A 12,169-nucleotide genomic window follows, 5' to 3' on the forward strand; every position below is an offset into this window, starting at 1 on the left:
CCTTTGTAAGTGTATTATTCCAAACTTTATTAGGAAATGAATAAAATACAGAGATAGAGCGGAGAGTTCTAGGTCATTTATGTAAGATAGTTTCCCCATATTTCCCAATAATTTTAAAAAAGTAATCAATAACAAAAAAAAAAAAAAAAAAAAAGCTTAGTAGTACCAATGGACCCACAGAAGTATCCTCGTGTGTGTGTGTGAGAAAGAGATAGAGAAAATCACTAGGTTAATCATAGGCTATATGATCAGCCAAATATCTCTAGAAATTAATATTCCTAGAAAATAAATTACCTTTGAGAGCTTATGTCATTTTATTGGTCTATCCATTCTTACAAAGTCTGTAAATCTTTAGTTTCTTCCCCCCAACTTTTAGATCTATAATTAACTGACAGCAAGTATTCCACTGTCTAAATAGTATACATTTTATTACATTTACTTCTTAACAAAAAACCAAAAACATTACATATTAGGAATTCCTCCAGAATCTAAGCACCTAGCATGAATTTCTTCAATCACAACGTAGAAATCACCATGTAACTGTTTTGAATTTAGGAAATAGTTACCATTTCTTTTTTAGGAGAAAAAATAGACGGTAATTTTCTGTTGCACTTATTCAAAATATGCAACAGAAGTACGACCCACAAAGAATCAAGATACTACAATGTAAAACTTAGTCTAATGACTTGGAAGACTTCCAACAGATACCATGGTTTTAATAAAGTTCACAATGGAAACCTTATTTAATTAATACACACACGAATAAAATTATTAAGATTACAATGGAAACAAACAATGCTCTTCAAATTTATTGTTTTATTTAAAATGACCTATTAGACAATTTAACTTTCCCCTGAACAATTAATACTCTGTATAGTAACATGTGGTCTAGAAATTATATGTCAAAAAACTTTTGGACACTTTTGTCATAAGCCATGCTTCATTTTTTTAATCTACTGTTCCTGTTCTGGGAGAAGAAAGATGATACAACTTAGGTCAGAAAGAGGTCTTGTCTGAAAGCACAGTTTGTAAATAAGTAGAAGGAAAAGTGTACCTGCTGGAGAATCCTGCCCACCTCTTCTATCCCAATACCATCTCCTTTGTGGCTTAAGGTACCTTTGCAGAACACTTAGCAGCTCTATAAAGCAGTGTGAAAATTACTGGCTTGAGAATAGAACACTTTAAGTTGATTATTGACATATATTATTATACGATGAATCAGAACAAATAAGAATTAAAGATGAATAAGCATGTAGTCCTGAAAAACAATAGACATACCTTAACCTTTCTACTTCTAAGAATTAAAATTCTGTTAGGCAGTAAAAAGCTACCGTAACAAAGTTCCTGATCCAATTCAGTAATTCTCAATTCAGGGCAATACCATGCCAGAGACTGTCCGAAAAATTGTGGGGCCATTTTTGTCACATTTTTGTTTGGCACCATTATGAGTAATTAGGAGGCAGCAGTCAGGAATGCTAAAGGTACTATCAGGCATAGAGATTTGTACCATCTCAAATGCCAATAGTTTTTCCACTAAGAAATGCTGATCTTATTCATCTATAAAAGTAAACATTAAGAATTTCCAATAAATTGGGAAATTCCCAATGAATATCTGACCTATGAATATGCTTTCCAAACAAAGGGATGGGAACTCAAGAGTCCAAAGGCTCTGCCTCCGATGGAAATAAAAGTCCTAGCATAACTGAATCAAACCATCTAGAAAATGACTATACATTCTTTTATGCAGAGTTTAACAAGATGCTCCTTCCTAGAAGTATCTGTTTCCTAATCCATCCAACAAAGCAAACAAGAAAGAAAGAAAACAAAACACCCCATCAAGAATGAAGAAAGGAAGAGATATGTATGCTAACAACTGCAGAAAAGAACTTAAAATACTTTTTCCATTAAGAAGATCATTTGAAGGTGAAATTCTGTCACAAGTCGTTAATAAGTAAGCACTGGAGGCCAGCCGAGGAGTTATTATGACATTTCCATCAAAACTTCACACTCATTTCCAAACAACTGATTATAAGTAAAGTTACCGAATAAAACTCATCTATAAATTGACTGCTATTTTACAATGGCAAAGAACAACTATGTCTTTGACTTCAAAACGATTAGATTTTAATACATATAATTCTTGAGTTTGAAGGACAAACATATTAACTATATGTTATTGCAAATCTGTTTATCTTATTCAGGAGTATGTACTTTAAATTTACAAGCTGACATTTTGAATACATAGAAAATAGTATCAACTACTGATTACTTTGCCTCAACGTGGTAAAAAATAATTAAATCTAAATATCTTTACAAGTAGCTATGAACTGTGAAAAAAATTTATTGAAGAACTGTTAAATCATTAGAAAAAGACTACTCTGCTGAAAAATTGAGTACACACTGCCATATAGTCATATGATTAAATCAATTCACAATTTCTCAAAATCAGAGTAGGGTTTGAAAAAAGAAACAACTAAAATGCACATATGCAATATTTTACTATTATTATTCTACACATTAGACTTCTTTCAAATAAGATAATCAAAGGATATATTAAACTGGAAATTACAGATTATTATTTAATCAGAAAATATGTTAATTAACAGAAGTGCAATGAAAACCCTTGAAGGTGGGTTGTTTTTTAAAGAAACTCAAGATCTGAAATGGGTATTCTGCGGTGCCTGGGTGGCTCAGTCAGCTGAACATCCCACTCTTGATTTCAGCTCAGCTCATGATCTCAATGGAGGTGGGAGCAAGCCCTGTGTCCGGCTCCATGCTGGGTGTGGAGCCTGCCTGGGATTTTCTCTCCCTCTTTCCCTCTGCCCCTCCCCAACTCGTGGGCATGCTCTCTCACTCTCCTTCTCTCTCTCAAAAAAAAAAAAAAAAAAAAAAAAAAAAAAGAATAAGAAAAAGAGAAAGAAATGAAATGGGTATTTTTACTTCCAAAAATGGCAGCAAAGACCATTTAGAACCCATGTTCCCAATGAGAACCAGAAGAGCTGGAAAAATATGAATATTCATTTTTTTATGTTGCCCAATGGCATCAGAGAATGAGAAAGTAGTGAAGATTATTTGGACCAAGAGAGAAGACAGAAATCCAGAAAGGCATATTTATTTTTTTATTATTTTTTAAGTTTATTTTTATTTATCTTGAGAGAGATACAGAGAGTAAGCAGAAGAGGGGCAGAGAGAAAGAGGAAGACAGAATCCCAAGTGGGCTCCACACTGTCAGAACAGAGCCTGACGCAGGGCTCAAACCCACATACCGTGAGATCATGACCTGAGCCAAAGTCAAGAATTGGACAGTTAACTGACTAAGCCACCCAAGGCACCCTCAGAGAGGCATATTTAGCATTGAAGGTCACATTTGCTTTGTATGAATTTTGGAAAAGGCAGTTAAGATTAAGAAGTATATTTGACAACCTGGAGAGTCTTAAGAGAAGACAAACAAAACCACTGTCCTCAATTGTGACCCTGAAAATTTTCATTCTAGCAGTAAGGTAAACAAGTAACAAAGCCTTGCAGAGACTTCCAGCTAATTTGGAGTTATTTCCGGAGCTCAGAAAATTTTAATCCATGAAATTGGATTAAAATTATCCTAGATTCCTAATTCTTGATTCCTGTCATAAGCAAACTATCCACAAATTTCTGGAGAAAAACAGTATAATTTCAGGTCTCAAATTATGTCTGTAATTGGTTTTCAAGTACAATCCAGTATACAGTCAAGAGAAAACCAGAAAAATCAGGAGGCAACAGATACAAGAACCAATCAAAACAAAAGCCAGTAAAAACAGTCAATGGAGCTTCATATGTTGGGATTATTCAAACACAGAGAGTGTTTTAAAAAATCCGTATTTGCGTATTACATATAAAAGTTTTGAAAACCAAAGAAAAAAGAAATTATTAAAGGCAGTCAGAAGAAAAATAAGACAGATTATCCTCAAAAGAGCAAGATAAGAAATACATTCAAGTACTCACTAGAAACAACAGAAAACAGAAGTAATAGAATTACATTTTCACTGAGCTCTAAGAAAATAAATACAAATTTAAAACTCAACATTCAGAGAATAAATCATTCAAAAATTGAAAATATTATTTGATAACCTCTTTTTGCAATGTATGTCTTATTCATTGCTCCAAAAGAAGTGTGCTGGTTGGCACATGATAGGGTATAAAGTTAACTAAGTTTAATTCTTTCAGTCAGTAATTTCTCCTGTCTGTATCGTTTCCACCAAAATTTATATTCTATTGCTACTCTGCAGGAACATTGAGGAAAAGCAGTAACATTCTGAACATACAATAGATATTCAATAAATGTTTGCTGAGTACACAAATCAGGTTTTAAATTTATTTCCTAGATTTGAAAATCTCCATTCTCTAGTTTTTCCTCAAATTCTTTGAGATCCATTCCAAACTCCCCTTATAACACTTTAGTTCTCCATAAGTGAGACAATGTACCAACGCTGGGGCATCTAAATTTAACCACCCACAAACAAAAGATAGAACTACTGAGAAGTTCTGGTATTTTTATTCTCTGTTGAATATAAGTTGAATATAGAAAAAGCCATATTTCCATGGACAAAATACCTTTAGACAGTGTAATCTGCTGCCTAAGAATAAAATATACAATTAAAACAAAGTATTGAATTTCTTTTGCTTTATACTTTATATGAGGCTGACCAGGTAATAATGATCCATTCCTAATTAAACAGTGATTATTTATATTATTACAACAGTTCACATTTTCTAGTGTGTTTTGAGCTTTGATTGTCTCCTAGTATTGATATCCTTATCTTTACACTTTTAAAATCAAGATACAAAATGATAAAATTATATAGAATATTAGTTATAGAAGCATAACGACAATGTTCTGCTGCAACCCGGTTATAGGCATAATTCTTTCTTCTTTCTTAAGATCACCCAGCTAGTGATCTAGTGGCTAGTAAATGTGGCTAGTACAAATGACCTACAGTAAAATAAAATATTTCTCAATTTGATGTTAGCATTTCTTTGCTACCTTTTCAGTTCGAATATCCCCTTTAACAAAGAGTAAACATCTAGGGGAATGGGCTCATTGTTACCTTTGTATTCTACTGACTTTTTTAAAAGTTCTTTTCTTTTCTGGGTAGGTGTTACTATTTAACATGACAATGTATTATTTACATTTTATATACAGTTACTTAAGTTATAAGGGATCTAACTTAAAGAAAAAATATTAAGGAAATAAGAATGGAGGTGATAGAATAAAGCAGACACTAAATCTTCCACAGTAATAAAAAATCCTCAAATTTTCGCTGGGCACATGCCAGCAGAATAAAGGACACTTGGGACGCCTGGGTGGCTCAGTCTGTTAAGCATCTGACTCTGGATCTCAGCTCTGGTCATGACCTTATGGTCATGAGTTGAAGTCCGGAGTCGGGCTCCACACTGACTGTGGAGCCTGCTTGGAATTCTCTCTCCCCCACTTATGCGTAAGTGTGCACGCTCTCTCAAAAAAAAAAAATAAATAAATAAATGAACATTTTAAAAAAAGAATAAAGAATATGCTTCATAGGCTCCTCATTCTAGGTGTGGCCATATTCCTAAATTCTGGACAGTTTAAGATCTAAATAAGGTTACCTAGGACAGTTTCCAGGAACCTTCCTTAAACACAGCTGGCATTTACCTTCTCCACCTTTTTATTCCTTCCTTCTTCCTGCTGAACACTGATAATGGTGGAAACTAAAGAAGCCATCTAGGTTTGTAAGGTGACCTTGGCAATGTAGGCTATGCATGGCAGAGTAATGAGATAAAAGCAACCTGGATCCCTGAGTACTGTTTAACAGAGCTACTATAGAGCCTTTTATCACATATTTCCAGATTTTTAGGTGATGGCAAAATAGACTTCTATATTGGTGAAGGCACTGTTGTTTGAATCCAATTCTAACCCTAACTGCAAAATATGGAACATGAAAGACATAAACAATGAACTAAGTCACCAGAAACTCCCAGAATGGATCACTGTCAGTCCCTGGAATTCATCAAGTGATCCACTAGCTATGAGCAGTTTAACAGGGAAAAGCAGTTTTGTACATACATGTCACAACTTTGTGAAATATAAAATTATTTCCACAGAGATCCTATTGCGTTCCATGTTTTTAAATGTTGAACACATGTTACAATGACTAATATTTGGTTCATCTTGATTATATCCAGAGTTTAAAATTTGCTACTGGTCAAATCTGTAGTTTTTCATCATACCTGTTGTATTTCAGGTATGTCACAAAATTAAATGGCTACCTGAAAAATACTTCAATGAAGTATAAAGATGTTGCTGAAAACAGTACCAAACCCCACCACACGGATGAAGATAATTAATGTCAGTAGGGAATGACTCTAATGATAGACAATATGAATACTATTGAGATAAATAAACCTTTAAGTGTGATGATTTCACACACATCAGAAAAGTGCAAAACATAAGGTACAATAATTTTTAAACATTATATCATGTTTGACTAACTATCCATATGCCCCTAGAGCCCACTGTGTGGTCAATAATGATACTTTAACAAATAGTGATATAAAGCTGCTGAAGCCTCAATCACTTTCAAACCAGTGACCTCTTTGTAAACTAACTAAATTTCAACAGAGCAACTCTTCACCCCACAATCCTTTCCAGATGGAAACTGGCAGACTTTGTCCAAAAAACTGAGGAGAAACCAAGATTAAAGAGGCAGCCTTTGAAGTTATACTGCTCACCAGAGAAACATAATTTACTCAATTGACAGGTTTTTAAACTAAGCACATGATATTTGCTTCTTAACAAATATTATGATTAGAGAAAAGCCAGAAGAAACTATTGGCAAAAATCACCTTATCAAATGACATTATATACTGGCATATAACATTAGTGACATATGATTTGGAAGAGCAACTATTATCCCACATGCATATCCGTAGATAATTTAGAGTTTAACAAAACCACTGATGCATGAAGTATGAATCAACTCAGTAAACAGAGAACTGTATATGAAAGAGAAATGCACAAATTTCAATTCTATTTGTTATGGAAAACCCAACCTGAAGAGTAAGATTTACTCAGTTTAGTAAGCTGAATGCAGTTTTAAGTAACATTATACTCATGTGCATCAAGAAGGCTACACATGAATTCAATTCCATAATCTGCTCTCTTCCATAAGATCAATTAGAAGCTAACAATATGCTTTAAAAAAAATTTTTTTTTTTGGTGAGGGTCTATCTCTGAACTTTATTTTTTTTTATTTTATTTTTTATTTTTTAAAATGTACATCCAAATTAGTTAGCATATAGTGAACCAATGATTTCAGGAGTAGATTCCTTAATGCTGCTTACCCATTTAGCCCATCCCACCTCTTACAACCCCTCCAGCAACCCTCAGTTTGTTCTCCATATTAATGAGTCTCTTCTGTTTTGTCCTCCTCCCTGTTTTTATATTATTTTTGTTTCCCTTCCTTATGTTCATCTGTTTTGTGTCTTAAAGCCCTCATATGAGTGAAGTCATATGATTTTTGCCTTTCTCTAATTTCACTTAGCATAATACCCTCCAGTTCCATCCATGTAGCTGCAAATGGCAAGATTTCATTCTTTTTGATTGCCAAGTAATACTCCATTGTGTGTGTGTGTGTATATATATATATATATATATATATATATATATATACACACCACATTTTCTTTATCCATTCATCCATCGATGGACATTTGGGCTCTTTCCATATTTTGGCTATTGTTGATGGTGCTGCTATAAACATGGGGGTGCAGGGGCACCTGGGTGGCTCGATCGGTTGAACATGGGGATGCATGTGCCCCTTCGAAACAGCACACCAGTGTCCCATGGATAAATGCCTAGTACTGCAATTGCGGGGTTGTAGGGTAGTTCTATTTTTAGTTTTTGAGGAACCTCCATACTGTTTTCCAGAGCGGCTGCACCAGCTTGCATTGCCACCAACAATGCAAAAGATATCCTCTTTCTCCACATTCTCGCCAACATCTGTTGTTGCCTGAGTTGTTAATGTTAGCCATTCTGACAGGTGTAGGGTGGTATCTCATTGTGGTTTTGATTTGAATTTCCCTGATGATGAGTGATGTTGAGCATTTTTTCATGTGTGGGTTGGCCATCTGGATGTCTTCCTTGGAGAAGTGTCTATTCATGTCTTTTGCCTATTTCTTCACTGGATTATTTGTTTTTGGGGTGTTGAGTTTGATAAGTTCTTTATAGATTTCGGATACTAACCCTTTATCTGATAATGTCATTTGCAAATATCTTCTCCCATTCTGTAGTCTGCCTTTTAGTTTTGCTGACTGTTTCCTTCTCTGTGCAGAAGCTTTTTATTTTGATGAGGTCCCAGTAGTTCATTAAAAATTAGTAAGGAAAAATTCACATAACATAAATGTAACTATTAAGTATATAATTCAGTGGTATTTAGAACATTTGTAATGCGGTGCCTTTGCCTCTATCTAGTTCCAAAATATTTTCATCTCCTCAAAATGAAACCCTGTACCCATTAAAAAAGTCACTCCTATTTTTGTTCTTCTGTCCCTATGGATTTGATTATTCTGGATACTTCATATAAACACATCATATGATGTGTAACTTTTTGTGTCTGGCTTCTTTTACTTTCTTTTAATGTTTTCAAGGTTAATCCATGTTGTAAGTACATTCCTTTTTTGTGGTCAAATAATATTCCATTGCATGATTATACTACATCTTGTCTATCTATTAATCAGTTGACAGACATTGGGTTTTCCCAAATTTTGCCTGTTGCAAACAGTACTGCTATGAACATTCATGAGCAAACTGTTTGAATACTTGTTTTCAATTCTTATCCCAACCTAGGAGTGGGATTGCTGGATCATAGGGTAATTCTATGTTTAACTTTTTGAGGAACTGCCAAAATTCTTCTACAGTGATTGAACAATATGCTTCTTGATCTCAAATCACTGTTTAAGAAAAGAGTGAAAATAGTAAATCTGATCAATCGTGACCACTCAGCACACATCAAGTCAGTGTTGTTTTAATAAAATGGAAATGAATATGGGGCGCCTGGGTGGCGCATTCGGTTAAGTGTCCGACTTCAGCCAGGTCACGATCTCACGGTCCATGAGTTCGAGCCCCGCGTCAGGCTCTGGGCTGATGGCTCGGAGCCTGGAGCCTGTTTCCGATTCTGTGTCTCCCTCTCTCTCTGTCCCTCCCCCGTTCATGCTCTGTCTCTCTCTGTCCCAAAAATAAATAAACGTTGAAAAAAAAAATTAAAAAAAAAAAAAATGGAAATGAATAAAAGACTTCACTTTTCTACTTAAATGTAATCTAGCTGTCAAGGGAAAATACATAATGTTTTGAAATGGTGACAAATCATTTAAGTTTGATGATATTCCTTACCGTAAAAATTTCTGTGGTTTTATACATTGTTCAAGTATCATACTTTGAGTGATAAATTTAATGTCTACGGCTGAAATACCATGATTTTCAATGTAGAGGTAAGTTAAAGATGTCTTTAAGAAGTCCCAATATAAAGCAAGGAACTCTAAAAGATAGCTAAAGTAGTGCCAGGTCTGTAGTAACCCAACACAAATCTTTTTCCAAGAAAATCCCTCTGTTTAGGCACTCAGATTTTCTGAATAGTAAAATTATGATGATGAGGTCAGAAGCAAAGATTATCAAACACACATGGAAACATACTATGAGTGCTAGACAACATAAACAATAACCAGTTCATGAGACATATAACATAAATGTGTAGAGAAACTTAAAGAAATAAAATATGGAATCAAAAAACTGAATAAGGAATAGGAAAATACAATAATAGTGTCTAATACATGCCTTATAAATGCCATTAGAATCCTCAAAAGATAAAATAAATAATACAGCAAAAAGAGAATTGAAAAGATAATGGCTGTAAATTTTCTAGAGCTGATGGAAGACCCAAATTATACAAGAAGAAAACACACACCCAGCAAAATAAGTAAAAAGCAATGTACACCAAGCACATTGTAATAAAACTCCACAAGCCCAAAGAAAAAGAGAAAAATCTTTAAAGCAGTAAAAGAGAAAATGCAGATCACTGACAAGGGAATGGCATTGGATTGAAATGGACTCATCACCAATAACTTAAGGTAGAAGACAGTGGAATGGTATCATCAAAGTTCTGTTAGAAAAACATCAGTCATGGAAACAGAAATCCTCAGCAAAACTACCTTTTAATAATGTGTATTTAAAAAAGGCTTTCAGACAAACAAAAAGTTTATCACCAAAAGACCTACGCTAAAGGAAGAAATACTAAAGGATGTACTTCAAGAAGGAAAACAATTCTAGAAGGAAGGTCTTAGAGGGTCAAGTAATTGTTGAATAAACTAATAAACCTGCAAATAAATATAAAAAACATTCAAATGTTCAACTATAAAATAAACAAGGACCTCTAGGAGATGGTTATACTTAAGATATTTTATACTGAGTTGTACAATTATGCTTTGTGTACTTTGTAAAATGTTTACTCAAATAACTAGTTCCCACCAAATTCCCACACTGTTCCTATAAAATAATGAAGATAATAACATTTTTTGTTAAAGAGTAGACCTGTCCAAGAATTACAGCATTAAGATAAAAAAAAAGGAAGCCAGAATCAAGATATGAACAGAGATAATCAGAGTGAAAGTAAGCTAAGGTCCTTTTATTGTTCAAGAGCAGAAGTGATAACTTAAGACTGCTAATACACATGGAAACATTTCCAGTGAGGCCTCTAAAAATAACAGAAATAGTGTACAATTTCTATGCCAAGTGTATTTATAAATGGAATAAAACAAATAAACCAAAACATGTATTATTTTTCAAATTATATAGACAAAATGGGAAAAATAAACAACTTAAAGATAGTAAAAAAAAAAGTCCAAATATACCAGTAATCAAAATTAATAAAAATGATTACTAATGAATTTGAGAATTTACTGCCAGATAATAAAACTGGATTAAAAATCAAAATAGATATTATTTTTAAGATAGCTAATTCTTAAGTATATATAAAGGTTCAAAGGTTATACTAGTTATAGTCTAATTACATAAACTGGGAATTGCAATATCAGAAGAGAAAATAGGTTTAAAGCAAACAATATTTGGTTTAAGGAGGGTCACTATATAATGATAAAAAGTTCAACTTACAAAGAAGATATGATAATTCTAAAACCAACACACACTAATAAAATAACCTCAAAATATGTTAAGCAAAAGTTGTTAGAATTTACAAATTTACAAACACAGGGAAAATTACAAATCTACCACTGCAGCTAGTGAGAGATTTCAACAGATTTGTTTAATTTACTGACAGCTCAGGCAGATAAAAAAAATTAATAAAGATATTAGCTAGCTGAATCTAATATTTAAATTAGAAAATATACATTCTTCTCAAACACATGGGGAATATTTATAAAAACTGACCACATACTAAGCCCTAAAGTCTAAACACATATAAAATACTAGGATCACATAGACCACAATCTTTGACAACAATGCAATTATATTAGAAGTCAATAACAAAAAACAAAGAATGATTAACCCAGTGCAAGGGCTACAAATAGAGCAAGCGGCCTGAGATTCCATGTCCTAACCTAAATGCACCAGTCTTCTACTAGGCAAAGAAAAAACTTTATACTACCTCTCCCAGGGGGTCAATCTGAGGAGGGAGAATGGTGTTCTACTTGGCTTTATTATAAAACAGTCATGTTGTCAAGTAAAATTTTGTAGACGAGGAAACGGAAATAAAGTAGTGAGTTGCAGAGCCAGGATTTGAATCCAGGTGATCTATTGAACCCATAAACTTATCCACTATTTTGACTCTGGAGTAGGCATTTAATAAGTGTTTGTTGAATAAGTGAATAACAGGTTATCAGGCTTGCTTGACTATCAGATCAGCAGAATTGATGGGAAGCAAATGAACATAGTAGTTACATTTTTGATGTGTTACTCTAAGTTTGTAGAATGGAAAATCCCTTTTGATATCATACACAGTCCTTTCTTAAACGGGAACTGCTTCAAAATAATAGGTGATTCTTGATCCACTCTCATGACTTACCATCAGATGCTGGGAAACCTTCAGTTTAGAGAATATAAAAGAAAAGAAAATTTCCTTGAAACTTTTCAGTATGTATTATAAGCACC

At 33.6% G+C, this 12,169-nt stretch overlaps 1 protein-coding gene across 5 annotated transcripts in view; it reads right to left on the reverse strand.

Annotated features, from left to right (window-relative positions):
* Positions 1-12,169, reverse strand: part of ARID2 (AT-rich interaction domain 2) — a 180,709-nt gene that overhangs the window by 108,958 nt on the left and 59,582 nt on the right. The gene's annotated exons all lie outside the window — the stretch shown is intronic.

Source organism: Neofelis nebulosa, chromosome 8 (genome assembly GCF_028018385.1).
Source record: "Neofelis nebulosa isolate mNeoNeb1 chromosome 8, mNeoNeb1.pri, whole genome shotgun sequence".
Taxonomy (NCBI): Eukaryota; Metazoa; Chordata; class Mammalia; order Carnivora; family Felidae; genus Neofelis; species Neofelis nebulosa.